Source organism: Phoenix dactylifera, chromosome 17, assembly GCF_051530095.1.
Source record: "Phoenix dactylifera cultivar Ajwa chromosome 17, Ajwa_hap1_PhDact_Kaust_v1.1, whole genome shotgun sequence".
In the NCBI taxonomy this organism is placed as follows: Eukaryota; Viridiplantae; Streptophyta; class Magnoliopsida; order Arecales; family Arecaceae; genus Phoenix; species Phoenix dactylifera.
Window position 1 is genome coordinate 4,597,304 of NC_143206.1, and position 16,701 is coordinate 4,614,004.

The following is a 16,701-nucleotide window of genomic DNA, read 5'->3' on the forward strand; positions in this document are numbered from 1 at the left end:
TACTATTCCATTCAAAGAAATCAAGCATTCTTTCTCTGCAAATGGGTTTTCAACAGAAAAGAAGGAAGAGCACCATTAACTCCATCCAGCTACCTCTTCCCAGCAATTAAAGAAGTCTCCTCCTGCTTTCAAGTCGACCAGATGTTCAAGAGGAGACTCAAAGTTCAAGAAGCCCTACTCTACTCCAACTCAAACGTGTTTGATGGCTCTTAACTTCTCTCTAGTTTATATTGTTATTTATCTGCTTTTGAGAAGCTCTGTTTTTCTGTTTGTTGTCATTATTTCCATCTTGTCTTAGCTTGATTCAATCGGAGGATTGAATCAAGAGTGTAGAGGTTGGTTGGTGAGCCGAGGGTAAAACCAACGTGTAAGGGTTCGATTGTGATCCCGGAAAAACAATCGGGGTGGTTCTAGTCGGTGAGCCTGGAAAAACCGACCGAGTTCGTTGTGAGCTCGTAAAACAACAAGTTTGGTTGTGAGCTTGTAAAACAACTGGCTGTAATCCAAGGGGTTATAGTGAATTCCTAAGTGAGACTTGGAGAGTGGACGTAGGAGCAAGGGTTAGCTCCGAACCACTATAAAAACATTGTGTTTGTGATTGTTTGTCTCTCTCTATTGCTCTCATTTCATTCACAGCACATAGCAACTAATTAATCATCTTGCAAAAGTATTAATTAGTCATCCACAAACGTTTTAAGTGTAAAATTATTTTAAAATCCAATTCACCCCCCCCTCTTGGGTTGTCTATCTGGGCAACAAGTGGTATCAGAGCCTAAACTCTTCTACCCTAAGAGTAAAAGATCAAAATGACAACCCCATTTGGATCTTCCCACATAGAGGGTCAGTCCACCCAAAGACCCCCATTCTTTAATGGATCCGACTACTCATATTGGAAGGCTAGGATGAGAATATTTATCCAAGCCCAAGACTATGAGATGTGGACCATTGTATCAAATGGACCATACATCCCATCCATCTATGTAGAGGGTGTCACTGTACCCAAACTCGAAAAGGATTGGGATGAACATGACATGAGAAAGGCACAACTCAATTCCAAAGCAATGAATGTGCTTTACTGTGCATTAGATAGGAATGAATTCAATAGGGTCTCTACTTGCAATTCTGCAAAAGAGATTTGGGATAGACTTGAAGTGACCCATGAGGGCACGAATCAAGTCAAAGAATCCAAAATAAATATATTGGTTCATAAGTATGAACTATTTAAAATGGATTCTAATGAAACAATCACTTGCATGTTTACTAGATTCACTGACATTGTTAATGGCCTAAAAAGCCTTGGCAAAAACTATACTAACAGTGAGCTTGTCAGGAAGATTCTTCGCTGTCTACCAAGGTCATGGGAAGCCAAAGTGACGGCAATCCAAGAAGCCAAGAACTTGAACAAGCTACCACTTGAGGAGCTTCTTGGATCCCTAATGACGCACGAGCTAACAATGAAGCAGCACAGCGAAGAAGAGTCCTCCCATAAGAAAAAGGTAATAGCTCTCAAATCTACATCATCTAACAAAGATTTGTCTTGCAGTAGCAGCAGTGAAGAAGAAGATCATGAGGGAGATGATGATGAGGCTCTTCTCGTGCGCAAGTTCAGAAAATTCATCAACCACAAGAAGTCCTATCATCAAAGGAGAGGCCCCTCAAATTCCTATCGCAAGGATAAAGGTAAGGAAAGGAAAAATGAGGGGATTGGATGCTATGAGTGCAAGAAGCCGGAACACATCAGAGCTGAGTGTCCCTTACTAAAGAAGGGAAGCAAGTACAAGAAGAAGAAAGCCCTTGTCACCACCTTATCGGACTCCGACGCATCATCGTCATCATCGGATGAGGAACAAGAAGAAAAGGCCAATTTCTGCTTCATGGCCAATGAAAATGAGGTAACATCCGAAACGCATCTAGATTTTACATTTGATGAACTATATGATGCATTTAATGAACTAATGATTGAGTATAAGGCCATAAATCTTAAGAATAAAGAGCTAAAGATAGCTAATCAATCATACCTACATAAATACGATAAACTAGTTAAGGATAAGGACTTTATCACCAAAGAAAACTTAGAACTTAAGACAAGCAACCAACTCTTAACTCAAAAGACTAATACCTTGAGTAAAGATAATGAAAAACTAACTAAGGAAATTTCAAAACTTAAAAACAATAAACAAATCTTAAACAAGAATCTCATAAAAGACTTAAACATTCTAAAAACCGAAAAACAAATTCTAACTAAAGAACTTAAAAAATACAAACCTTTGGTTGAAAAATTTACATATAGTTCGGAAAAATTGAATATGATACTTAATAGTCAACGAGCTGTATTCAATAGAGCAGGTTTAGGATATAAACCTAAAAATAAGCAAAAACTTCTTAGTAACTTCTTTGTTAAAGCAGGAGAAAGCAAAACTATGAAAATAACATGCTTTTGCTGTGGAACATTAGGACATAAAGCAAATGTGTGCAATTATAGAAAAGGAAAAATAAAAAGAAAAATTAAAAGGGTATGGGTTCCGAAAGGAACCAACATGACTAACCATGAAGGACCCAAGAAAACTTGGGTACCTAAGGTTATATGATTTGCTTGTGTAGGAGTGTCTTGCAGCCAAGGTCAACAAAAATTGCTGGTACTTGGATAGTGGCTGCTCAAGACACATGACGGGTGACAAGGATCAATTCTTCACCCTTGAAGCTAAGAAGGGAGGTGCTGTGACTTTTGGAGACAATAACCAAGGTCACATCATTGGTATAGGTAAAGTACAAATTACCCCTTCTACTTTTATTGATAATGTTCGATATGTTGATGGTCTTAAGCATAATTTATTAAGCATTAGTCAATTATGTGATAGAGGTTATAATGTTATGTTTAAACCATCACTATGCATCATAACAAACCCAAATGACAATAGCTTAGTTTTTAAAGGAATAAGACGTGGAAATGTGTATGTTGTAGACCTTGAGGATCTTGCCAAACACAACCTATGTTTAGTTGTTAATGAAACTAAGGATAATGATGCTAGTTGGTTATGGCACCGTAAGTTAGGTCATGCAAGCATGGACACAATATCTAAACTAGTTAAAAGAGATTCTGTGATAGGTTTGCCAAAATTAAAGTTTGAAAAGAATAAAATATGTGAAGCATGTCAATTTGGCAAACAATCAAGGAACTCCTTTAAATCTATAAATTGTGTCTCTACCTCTAGACCTCTAGAACTACTACACATGGACCTATTCGGACCAACTAGAACCACAAGTCTAGGAGGAAATAAATATGGTCTAGTTATCGTAGATGATTATTCTAGATACACTTGGGTCATGTTCTTAGGTCATAAGGATCAAGCATTTTCAATTTTCAAGAAATTTCATAAAGAAGTAACAAATGCTAGAGACACTTCAGTCATAGCTATTAGAAGTGATCATGGAACCGAATTTGAAAATCATTTATTTGATGAGTTTTGTAGTAAAAAGGGGATAACTCATAATTTCTCTGCACCTAGGACACCACAACAAAATGGAGTTGTGGAAAGGAAAAATAGAACTCTAGAGGAAATGGCTAGAACTATGTTGTGTGAAAGTAACCTCCCTAAGTATTTTTGGGGAGAAGCCATCAATACTTCATGTCATATATTAAATAGAGTTCTATTGAGACCCATTATAAAGAAAACACCTTATGAACTTTGGAAAAACAGAAAACCAAAGGTAAACTATTTTCATATCTTTGGATGTAGGTGTTTTGTTCATAATAATGGGAAGGATAATCTAGAAAAATTTGACTCTAAATCTGATGAGGGTATATTCTTGGGGTACTCCACAACTAGTAAAGCCTATAGAGTCTTTAATAAAAGAACCTTAGTTATAGAAGAATCTATACATGTTGTATTTGATGATTCTAGTGACATCTCTTCTAGCAAGAGAGTTAATTTTGATGATGATACGGAAATTCTTGAAGAAAAGATTGATGAGATGACATTACAAGATAATAATCAAAAATTAATTGGAGATGCATCATCAAGCCAAGAGGCTATTGTGGATCATGGGCTGACCAAGGCTTGGAGGTTTGCTCACGGGCATCCTAAGGAATTAATTCTAGATGATCTATCTCAACCTGTTAGGACTAGAGCATCACTTAGAAACTTAAACAATCATCTAGCTTTCGTTTCACATTTTGAGCCCAAACACATAGAAGAAGCTGAAAAAGATGCAAATTGGATAAATGCAATGCAAGAAGAATTAAACCAATTTACTAGAAACAAGGTATGGAATCTAGTTGAAAGACCTTCTGAATATTCAATTATAGGTACCAAATGGATTTATAAAAATAAACTTGATGAAAATGGTATTGTAATAAGGAATAAGGCTAGACTAGTAGCAAAGGGTTATAATCAAGAAGAAGGTATAGATTTTGATGAAACCTTTGCTCCTGTAGCTAGACTTGAGGCAATTAGACTTTTACTAGCATTTGCATGCTCTAAGGACTTCAAATTATTTCAAATGGATGTAAAAAAGTGCATTCTTAAATGGGTATATTAATGAGGAGGTATATGTAGAACAACCTCCTGGTTTTGAAAATCATCAATACCCTAATCATGTATATAAATTGAACAAAGCACTTTATGGTTTGAAACAAGCACCTAGAGCATGGTATGAGAGGCTTAGCAAATTCCTATTAGAACATGAGTTCTCTAGGGGCAATGTAGATACAACATTGTTTCTAAATAAGAAAAACAAAGATATGTTATTAGTACAGATTTATGTTGATGATATTATTTTCGGTGCTACTAACAATCGCCTCTGCGAAGAATTCGCTAACTTGATGCAGAGTGAATTTGAGATGAGCATGATGGGAGAGCTGAACTATTTCCTCGGGCTTCAAATCAAACAATCTGAAGGAGGCATCTTCATCAATCAAGCCAAATACATCAAGGAGATGCTTAAGAAGTTTGATATGGAGGGAAACAAGTCAATCAGCACCCCCATGAGTTCATCATGCAAATTAGACCAAGATGAATCAGGTAAATCTGTAGATCAAAAGCTATATAGAGGTATGATAGGATCTTTATTATATCTTACTGCAAGTAGACCTGATATCATGTTTAGTGTTTGCATGTGTGCTAGATATCAGTCTAATCCTAAGGAATCTCATCTAATTGCAGTCAAGAGAATCTTTAAATACCTAATAGGAACAAAGAATATAGGGTTATGGTATTCTAAAGAATCTAGCCTAAACTTAATAGGATACACAGATTCAGACTTTGCTGGATGTAAACTTGATAGAAAAAGCACCAGCGGGTCATGTCAATTCCTAGGAGAAAATTTAATCTCATGGTTTAGCAAGAAACAAAATTCGGTTGCATTATCTACTGCTGAAGCTGAATATGTTGCAGCCGGGAGTTGTTGTGCTCAAATCTTGTGGATCAAACAACAATTAGAAGATTATGGCATTAAACAAGATAAAATACCCATTAATTGTGATAATACAAGTGCCATTAATCTAACTAAAAATCCAATTCAGCATTCAAGAACTAAACATATTGAGATAAGACATCACTTCATAAGAGATCATGTACTGAATGGTGATGTGACACTACAATTTGTTTGCACTGATGATCAATTAGCTGACATTTTTACAAAACCCCTAAGTGAAGAGAGATTTAGTGTGCTTAGGAGGGGATTAGGAGTGATTGATCCATCCTAGTGGTATTTTCCACTAGTTCATTGATTTTGATGATTAGATCATGGTTAATTTAGAGTTTCTTTACAATGATCATCAAATCAGATCATAACTTAGTGATTTTCCCTCATTCGGCACGAACATAGCATGATTTTTAGGTGCGTGCCAGAGTTCGAAACGACTCGAGCAAGTTTCAGAGTCGGCTCGTAAGGGGGAGTCGACTCGCACATTTACGGGAGTCGACTCGAGAACGATGGCAGCAGAGGGGGAGTCGACTCGCATACAGTCGGGAGTCGACTCGAGGTAAACAGGCGCATAAGGAGAGTCGACTCGCGCATATTTTTGAGTCGACTCGAGGTCGAGTCGACTCGCGACTCAGTGGAGTCGACTCGCAGTCGGGATCCGACTTTTTAACCCTAACTCCATCGTTTAGAAAACACATCTTTTCACCGCCGCCACTGTTCAAAACCCTAGAGTCGACTCCTAGAACGTCTCCGGCCGCCTCTAGGTCCTTTTTCCGTCGATTTTTCATCGTCCATTAGGTTTTCATCCCGTTCTAGGTCAACCATGCCTCGCAAAACCACTGTCCCAAGCCGGAAGAGGCCCCATTCCGCGACCGGTGCCGAGCGGCGTTCCAAGGCTCGGAACGACCCCGTGAGGCCACAACCTCCGGCTCGTTCCCCGCCGAGGGCCGTTCCCTCGAGGCCGTGTGCCGGGAAGGCGGTCTCCACCGGGAGATACGTCGATTTTGACTATCTCTCCCGGGAGGGCTTTACGATAGGAGAGAGGTTGCGAGTCCAGGGACTAGAGTATTTCCTTACCCTAGATCTCCCCACATACCCTGGACTAGTTAGAGAGTTTTATGGTACCGTCCATAGGGGCGATGGGGGTATAGAGGGCACGGTAGCCGGTGTCCCATTATTCATTTTGGAGGATATCATTGCTCAGGTCCTCCATCTTCCCCAAGTTGGGGTGGCACCCGCACACCCTGAGGATAGGACTGAGGCCCTTACGGCCATTCTAGGGCATCCACCCCAGTTCCCCTTGGATGAGGTGTCTGCTAGCTCACTTCCAGTTGAGTTGCGGCTCCTCCTGAGCATCCTTTCTAGGTCCCTCTTCCCGAAGACTGGCCGCTTCGATTTTGTATCTGAGAGAGACCTAGCCCTTATGTTCTACATCCTCCAGGACACCCCAATCAACTTCCCGAAACTTATGTATCGATATCTCTGTGAGCCACTAGATAGACCTAGCTCACCCTCCCCTATGGTATGATGTTCACTCTTTTGTTTAGGGAGGCCGAGATTCCTATTCCTGAGGGGGAGCCCTCTCGCGCATTGCGATGGACAGATCGCACGCGAGCGGGAACCCTACACAGGATGGGGTTTCGGAAGGTAGAGGGGACCTGGGTTAGGAAGTCTTCCACCTCCACACATACCACCAGACATTCCCCTAGTCCTGACCCAGACTCAGATTATCCTGACTTTCCCTCCACCTCTGCTCCCACCACCTCAGCCGGACCCTCCTCCTCAGCTCCACATACTCAGTCCATGGAGGTCCGGATCGCTCCTGAGCAGCTCCGGGAGTTGCGGCAGGAGATAGTTGAGATCTCCGGGATGACCTGCTTAGGGAGCTCCGGGGTTCAGTGCCTGCTCCTTCTCCTGCACCTTCTTCAGCGTTGGTCCCTTCCCTGTCCGCCGTGGCTGAGATGACGGCCCATGTGCGGGAAGAGATCGACAATGTAAGGTTCCTGGTCCAAGCCCAGTTCCACAGCATGAGCGAAGTCTCGAGCACCACTCGGAAGATGCGCGATAACGTCCGACAGGATATGGGCACCACTACCCAGGGGGCCGAGCGCTTGGCGAATGTGCTCATCGACAAGCTGGACACACTTCAGAAGTCGGTGACCGAGCTCGATACGACACATAGCAGGGCCACCTCGGCCATTATCCGACAGCTCGAGCACGTCACCAATGCAGTCACACTACTTGCAGAGCGCATGCCTCGGGGAGCCGCATCCTCCTCGAGGAAGCCTTAGATCATTTTGTGTTATTTTGACATGTATTTTTTTGTTTTACTTATTGTATTCTAAAATGTATTTACATACAAATCAATACAATGAGTAGACATATTCTCTTTAATTCTGTGCAATTTGATCTATGATTGATTGTGTGTTCTGCTTACCTCCTTTTTGATACGATGACAAAAAGGGGGAGAAATACTTAATAGATATGTAAATGGAATCAACATAAAAGGAATCAAAATGAAAATTAAAACATAATTTGTTCTTAGTGGATTTGGTACCTCGAGGCTCATTATCTCTCTGTTGGGCTCCTAATGGAGTAATCTCCAGAATCTATTCAAGGAATATTCGGAGATTAGTTGAATCCAACTCAAGAACAAATTGACAGATTTTCCCTCTAAAAACCAAAAATTTCAGTCCAAAAACTTCAATGCATTAAAAGGAAATTCAGAGAACCAAAACAAAGATGAATGCATATGTTGAGGGGGAGAATCTGAATTTTTTTAAGAAAGCTAAATCATTAAATATATATAAGCCAAACAATTGATTGCATGATATGAAGGCTTATATAATTCCAAATGAAAGGGGAAGCTTTAACTCCAAAATTTATTGTTTCATACCTTTCAAACTTGGATAAATTAAATAATCAGACACTTGAATTCATTTATAGATTTTATTTCCTTGTTTATTGAGCAATTCACTTTACATATACTCAATGTTTTGTCATCATCAAAAAGGGGGAGATTGTGGAGTGATTGATTAAAACCCTATTTGATTTTGATGAGCTCAAAGCATTTGAGTATATCTTTTGTTTACTAATGAATTCAATTGAGTGTTTCAGTGAAAATCTTGTCTAAGTGTTTCTAGATTTGGTTCAAGATATTTTGACAAGTTAAGAAGTCAGTTTGAACCAAAGTCTGAGACTCGAGTCGACTCCAGAATAGTACGAGTCGACTCCAAGCGTATCAGAATCACTGGCACGGGCTCGAGTCGACTCCGGATCATTACGAGTCGACTCCGACTGAGAACAGACAGACGAACAGAAAGACTCAACTTAAAACCTGTCAGCGAGTTGACTCCTGAAGTGCGCGAGTCGACTCCGATGCTTACCGAGTTGACTCCGGAGTAATATGAGTCGACTCCAAGGTGTTACAGACAGAAAAGTTAGAGAGCGATTTTCGACCCTGAGATTCGAGTCGACTCCTGTGGAACGCGAGTCGACTCCGATGGTTGGCAGGTCGACTCCAAAGAAAGCGAGAGTCGACTCTCAGTGGAACACAAAGAAAAAGTCAGAGAGCAGTTTTCGGACTCTGAGATCCGAGTCGACTCCCGCAATGCGCGAGTCGACTCCGAGACAGCGCGACCCCAAAAAGACAGAAGACCGAATTATTGTCTCTGAGAGCCGAGTCGACTCCCAGACAGCTCGAGTCGACTCCAAGGCAGCGCTACATCAAAAAGGCAGAAGGCTGTGTTTCGGAAACTGAGAGCCGAGTCGACTCCGGAACAGTTCGAGTCGACTCCAAGACTGGACGAGCCAAAAGACAGAAGATAGAGAGTTCGGGCTCTGAGCGCCGAGTCGACTCCCAGGATTGTCGAGTCGACTCGAGTGGGCCAAGTTGAAAATTAGCTCCATGGACTTCATGGGATGAGCCGACTCCGAAAATGGCAAGTCAGCTCCAGAAGTTGGCGAGTCGACTCCGGGTTAAGTCGAGTCGACTCCCAGTCGCGGAGGTCACTTTAATTCAAATCCGGAACAGTTGCCGAGCCGACTCCAGAAAAGCATGAGTCGACTCCCGCTACAGCCGAGTCGACTCCAGATCGCGCGAGTCGACTCCGACCCCAACGGACACATTGTCAGGTTGTGCAGAGTGTGCAGAACGGGCAGAAAAAGGTGTCTAACGGCTAGTTTCCGTGGGGGATGGTTTAAATAGCCACAGAGGACTGTAGCAAGGCAGAGAACTACTATTCCATTCAAAGAAATCAAGCATTCTTTCTCTGCAAACGGGTTTTCAACAGAAAAGAAGGAAGAGCACCATTAACTCCATCCAGCTACCTCTTTCCAGCAATTAAAGAAGTCTCCTCCTGCTTTCAAGTCGACCAGACGTTCAAGAGGAGACTCAAAGTTCAAGAAGCCCTACTCTACTCCAACTCAAACGTGTTTGAGGGCTCTTAACTTCTCTCTAGTTTATATTGTTATTTATCTGCTTTTGAGAAGCTCTGTTTTTCTGTTTGTTGTCATTATTTCCATCTTGTCTTAGCTTGATTCAATCGGGGGATTGAATCAAGAGTGTAGAGGTTGGTTGGTGAGCCGAGGGTAAAACCAACGTGTAAGGGTTCGATTGTGATCCCGGGAAAACAATCGGGGTGGTTCTAGTTGGTGAGCCTGGGAAAACCGACCGAGTTCGTTGTGAGCTCGTAAAACAACAAGTTTGGTTGTGAGCTTGTAAAACAACTGGCTGTAATCCAAGGGGTTATAGTGAATTCCCAAGTGAGACTTGGGGAGTGGACGTAGGAGCAAGGGTTAGCTCCGAACCACTATAAAAACATTGTGTTTGTGATTGTTTGTCTCTCTCTATTGCTCTCATTTCATTCACAGCACATAACAACTAATTAATCATCTTGCAAAAGTATTAATTAGTCATCCACAAACGTTTTAAGTGTAAAATTATTTTAAAACCCAATTCACCCCCCCCCCCCTCTTGGGTTGTCTATCTGGGAAACAAAAATCCTTATTATAATCAAAGGAGACTGAGTGGTGTTCATTTCAAAAATTTTAATAAAGTGGAGGGTCGGTTCATCCCTTAGGTGACGGCCAAAGGAGGTTTGGTGTATGATTTTGGAGAAAAGAAAAATGGAGTCCGGAGAAAATTCCAACATCCATCAAGCTAGGTTAGAAGCTCCAGAAGGAAGTTCACATAAGCCGAGCCCTTGAGAATATATCCACTGTCCTAGCTGGTGTGAGTGCCCACTTAGAAAGATTAGATCGGAAGGTAAGTGAAAATGTAAGAGAGAAAGAGCTTAGAAGATCAAATGAGGGAGACCCTTGGTTGCACGCATCTCGGCGGGGCTAAGCAAGGGAAGAAAGGGGTAGTGAAGTGGGAGTATTGCGGGTAAATTATCTAGAGGAGATAGACTATCAAAAGCCTCGGAGATGAGTGGGAAGAATCGAAGCTAGAGGCATAGAAATTGAAAGATGGCTGGAGGATGAGGAGCTTAGCCATAGTAAGAAAGGAAGTGAGCCCGAAGAGGAGCCATTCCATGTTCGAAGGCCTATTGGCCAGAGGAATGTCATGGATGAAAGGAGGAGGTTTCGGAAAGAAGACTTTGTGGAAGGAGCTAGGGGTTTGTGCCACAAGAGAGGGCGATGAGAAAACGAAAAATAGACTTCCCCAAGTTTAGTGGCGGAGATCCCTATGAACGGATGGACAAGATGGAGCAATACTTCGATGTGTGTGAGGTGCCAAGAGGAGATCGGGTCACACTTGCTAGCTTCTATCTTGAAGGAAGGGCTAGTAGGTGGTGAAGGTGGATCTGGACCCCTATGAGAAGGATGGCAAGAGACTTGGGTGGACGACCTTCGTGAAGGAGTTCATGTCACGATGAGGTCCCTCTCCCGTTGTGAATCATCATAGCCAACTAGCCAAGTTGAAGCAAGAAGGGAGAGTGCAAAGCTACATCGATGAGTTCCGACTACTCCAAACCATGGTGAAGGAGTGGTCCAAGGAAGCTCTCATAGGCACTTTTCTTAATGGGTTGAAGCCGTGGCTATCCAAAGAGTTGAAGCTCAAGCAATCCACGAGGCTTCAAGAGGCAATACGAATGGCAGAGATCTTTGACCAAAGCTATGGTCCCGAGAGAAGGATGGCAAAGGAAGGTTCCCATGCCAAGGCCACCATGTTCTTGCCACCAAAAGGGCCTTGGAAGGGAAAAGAAGAAGCCGGAAGAAGCCACAAAGATCAACCCCAACAAGTCAAGAAGTTATCAAGAGAAGAGCTCCAAGACTATGTCAAGAAAGGGCTTTGCTTCAAATGTGGTGACAAATGGAGCCGGGGCTACTAATACAAATCCAGCCAAGCCTTCTTCCTTGATGTTGACTCCGATGGGGAGGAGGCCACTTCGGGAGCTTTGGAGGATGATGATGAGCATCAAGAGGGAGGAGACTATAGCCCAGAAGAAGAAGAAGTCGAGCTTTTGTTGTATGCCTTATCGGAGGTGCAAAGACCGTCTACCATACGTTTGATAGCATGGGTGGGCAAGCATGAAGTTTCTCTCTTGGTGGATGGCGGCTCTTCTCACAACTTCATCAACTCCGGCATTGTGAGGAAAGTTGACTTGAAAGGGCGGCCGTGGAGCCTTTTGAAGTGAGGATTGCAAGTGGTGAAAAGCTCTATTGTGAAGTAGTGAGGGACGTTCGCATGAATGTCCAAGGATAAGGATCAAGGCCGATCTACACATCTTGCAATTAGTCGGTCTTGACATTGTGTTGGGAAATGCATGGCTAAGAAACTTGGGCAAGGTGCTAACCGACTATAGCACCATGGCCATGGAATTCATGATTAGAGGCCAAAAGAAGAAGTGGACGGCCATGGGGAGTAAAGAAGTGCGGCCTTGCGAGGCCAACATGATTGAAAAATTGTGCAAAGGAGGAGCATCTTGTTTTGCCATTCTAATGACCGGGCAACATCATGAACAAGGAAACCAAGGAGAAGATGAAATGAAGGGAGTTCCTTCAAGAATTCGGAATCTACCTGAAGCACATCAAGGAGTCTTGAAGGTACCTACTACTTTGCCTCCTCCAAGAAGTTTTGATCATTCCATCCCGCTAAAATGAAGCTACACCAGTGAATGTCCCACCCACCAATATGCTTACTTTTAAAAGAAAGAAATAGAAAGGTAAGTAGAAGAGATGTTGAAGCAGGGGTTGATACGCCATAGCACTAGTCCCTTCTCATCCTTGGTTCTACTAGTGAAGAAGAAGGACGGCACTTAGAAATTTTGCACCGACTACCAGATCTTAAAAAAAGCAACCATTAAGGATAGATTCTCCATTCCTACGGTGGATGAAATGCTCGATGAACTACATAGTGCAAGAGTCTTCACCAAACTAGACTTGAGATCGGAATACCACGAAATCCGGATGGGGCAAGAAGATATATACAAGACGGCATTCCAGATGCATCTGGGGCACTATGAGTACCTTGTAATGCTATTCGGCCTTTGCAACGCCCCATCTACTTTCCAAGGCTACAATGAATGAGATATTTCGGCCCCACTTGAGAAAGTTTATGTTGGTTTTCTTTGATGATATCTTAGTCTACTTCCGTTCAATAGAAAAGCATTTCAAGCATTTAAAGGTTGTGTTATCTATCTTGGAGAAACACTGCTTCTATATCAAGCCTTCCAAGTGTGCGTTTGCCCAACCGGAGTTGGAGTACTTGGCCCATATCATTTCGGGAGGAGTGAAGGTGGACCAAAAGAAGATTGAAGTTATGGTGGATTGGCCTCTACCCAAGAATATCTTTGCTCTAAGGGGTTGTTGGGAACCCGCACACGCCGCTGATATTTCAAAAATTAAATCAGATGGCAGCGGAAGAGGCATGCGCGGGATCGATGTTCATCGCATGAACGTTGTTTCGAGACCTTTCGTAATTAGGTAAGAATTAAAACTTTTTAAAACTATTAGGAAGATCAGATCTTCACCTTGCGCGGGTAGATGATCACCGCAAATCTGAATTCGTGGTTTTAGGATGATGGTTCGTTTGAAGCCGTTCAAACGTCCGGCCTCTACGGGTATCCACACGAAGCAGAGGACCGATCAAAGCTTTCTTGTCTTCCCGGGGTGCTAGCTCCCTTGCAAAGACTTCTTTTGATGGCTGATCTCCTCTCTTTCAATCAACCCTTGATTGTGCTTGAGAGGAGGAAGAAGAAGGCTGAAGATGGGAAGAAGATCAAAAGCCCCTGCAGCCTTCTTCTCTTTTCATGCGTTGGAGCCAAGGAAGAAGACCAAGAGGAGGGAGACGCCTCCTCTTCTTTTCCCTTTGCTGATGGCGGCTGAACCAAGGAAGGGAGAGGGGTGGCCACGTGATGGAAGAGGAGAGGGAGAGCTCATCTAGGGCGCCGGCCCCCTTTGCCCCTTTTTATAACCATCTAGGGCTCCTACAATCTAGGAGCCCTAGAGTTATTTCCTAAGAGGGGCTCTCTTCTCCCTTCTCTACATGGAAAAGGGAGGGGCATATCCCCCTCCTCATGGTAAATCCTAATCCACATTAAGTAGAGTTTGAAATGCCCTAATGTGGTCAAGCCTTAATCCAATTAGGCTTAGTCCAAGGGTGAACCAATTAGGATCCAATCTAGGTAAGTCCTAATCCAATTAGAACTTAAATCAATTTTGACTCAATTGAACTCTTCAATCCTAATCCAATTAGGAGTCTTATTGATTCATTAGATTAATAATTAATTGTGACTTAAGAAATCCTAATCCAAATTAGGACATATTTAATTTTAGTCCTAATCCAATTAGGACTCTATTTGAATCCGAAGTCCTAATCTAATTAGGATTTCTAGGAATCCTACTCCAAGTAGGAATCCTATTTTAATTCAAAATTTCTAATCTCATTAGGATTGTAGGAATCCTATTCCAAGTAGGAATCCCAGTCCTACTCCAAGTAGGATTTCCAGTCCTAATCTAATTAGGACTCTAGGAATCCTACCCGAAGTAGGATTTGTGTTTAAGTCCAATTAATTAATTCCCTTTGTTCCTTCTTCAACTTCTTATCAATCAAATTGATTACTTGTGATTCCTAATCACGATTTCAACCATCGGATCGGTCAATACTTCTAGTGTGTGTGACCCCATAGGTTCTATTCTGACTGGTAGTGAGATATATTATGATCTCTATCACAATATCATTGAAAACTCCTTTCAATGGGTTGGAACGATTCCAACTCAACTCGTTAGGGTTTATCGATCATCAAGATAATCCCTATGAGTCCCACCATCCACCAGTGACACCTAGCAGCATGTAGTGGCTACCCAGCAGAATGGAATGATGAACCTCTAGGTGCAGTTAACATGTGATACAGTCCTACTATCGTGGATCCCTACAGGACGGAGGTCATGGACAACTCGTCAAACCCCATCGTCTGTCATATGTCAAGATTTATTCGACTCGAGTTCGATAGTGAAAAACTCCTTTTCCACTTTATATTACTACCCTGGCCAAGGTCTTAGAACTCAGTCTAACAAATCACATAGGATCACTCCTCTTCTATCAAGGTCGATAGATTCCTTATAGGTGCATACCCTACTCCTACAGTGAACTTACTGCAGCCAATCTACACTGCATGGACCCATATGGCTAGAGACCATGTATGTGTGCAGTCAAACTACAATAACCTCACTGTGAGTAGCCGAAGCACCGCAGGTCAAAGGACCAGTCACACTACTGCAACATCAAGCAAGTCACTGACGAGTGGATAGACATCCAAGTGACTTCTTGTCTTGGTCACGCTCAGTACCCTTGTTCTCTAACAAGCACCTGCACTATCACTTCAGTGTCCCTACACTGTGGACTCAAGTCTCGTCCATCCAGAAGGAAAGTGATCTGTGCACTGATCGGATCGATCACCGTCCTCGTGATGATCCATTGATCAGGAGCATTTAGAAATTAATCACCAATGATACATGGCTCAAATTCTCAACTCTTGAGAATATGTATCATCATCTTATTAATTTCTTGGACGATTCATAGACACATAAACAATATGAATGAAAAGATGCCTTTTATTTATTCCATAATAAATAGTCAAGTACAAAATTATGTTCCTAGAATTAACAATGCGTCAGCCAGATTGGCTTCTAGGGCATACATCTAACAGGGGTTTCTTGGGATTAACCAGCTACTATCGGAGGTTTGTAAAGAACTATGGATTGATTGCCAAGCTCTAACCTCTATGTTGAAGAAAGGGGAGTTTGAATGGACTCCAAAATCAAGAGAAGCCTTTGATAACTTGAAGAGGGCTATGACACAAGCACCGGTCCTAGCTCTTTCGAACTTCTCTATTCCATTTGAAGTCTACACCGACGCAAGTGGAGATGGCATTGGAGCGGTTCTTGTGCAACAAAAGAAACCCCTACCCTACTTTTCTAAAGCTTTGGGACTCATGGCGAAGGCTTGGGAGACATATGCAAGGGAACTATTAGCATTGGTGCACGCTGTCAAGGTATGGAGGCCTTACTTGCTTGGAAAAAAGTTTACTATTGTCACCGACTAATAAGCACTAAGGCATCTCTTGGGGCAAAAGATTGTCATCCCGGAGCAATAAAAATTCTTAGTTAAGCTATTTGGCTTTGAATATTATTAAGTGCACATTTGTGCACATTTTAGCACTCTTTTGGACCTAATTTTCTAAAGTTCTCCTGCATATAACGCTTAAAAAAAAATGTAATTCTTTATTTTGGTTTCCGTATTGTAATTAAAGATCCTTCCGGGCCAAGCCTACTTGAAACCTGGGTCACTCCCTATTTTTCCACTACATCATCACGATTCATCCCTATTGTTATCGACAGAAGTTCATCTCAACCAATTGCGATGACCCAATCAAATTGTTTTCATTTTCATTTCGACTATTCCCAATAGCTATGAAATTAATTCTTAATAATGATATTTATCCATGTTCATGGCTGAAAACACTGTTCATATGAACCGTGTTACGAAAAATATACTATGTTCACTGTTCTTCTTCTTCCTCCCACAGTGTTCCAACAGCGCCCAAGCTTTCCGGATCCCACATCCAAGTATCCCGCAGCGCTCTTCAACCTCCCACGTCCATTCCGAGTCGTGATCCCAGCCTTCAGCGTCCATCCCGTGATGCACTCCCGCCTCTCAGCTGTGGCCCAAAGAAGGAAATCCACATTTGTTTCCTTCTCCATTTGAGCATTCTGGGCAAGTATCCAGCATCTTCCCTACCGTCCGGATTAGCCTCCTTCCCAGAGCGCTCC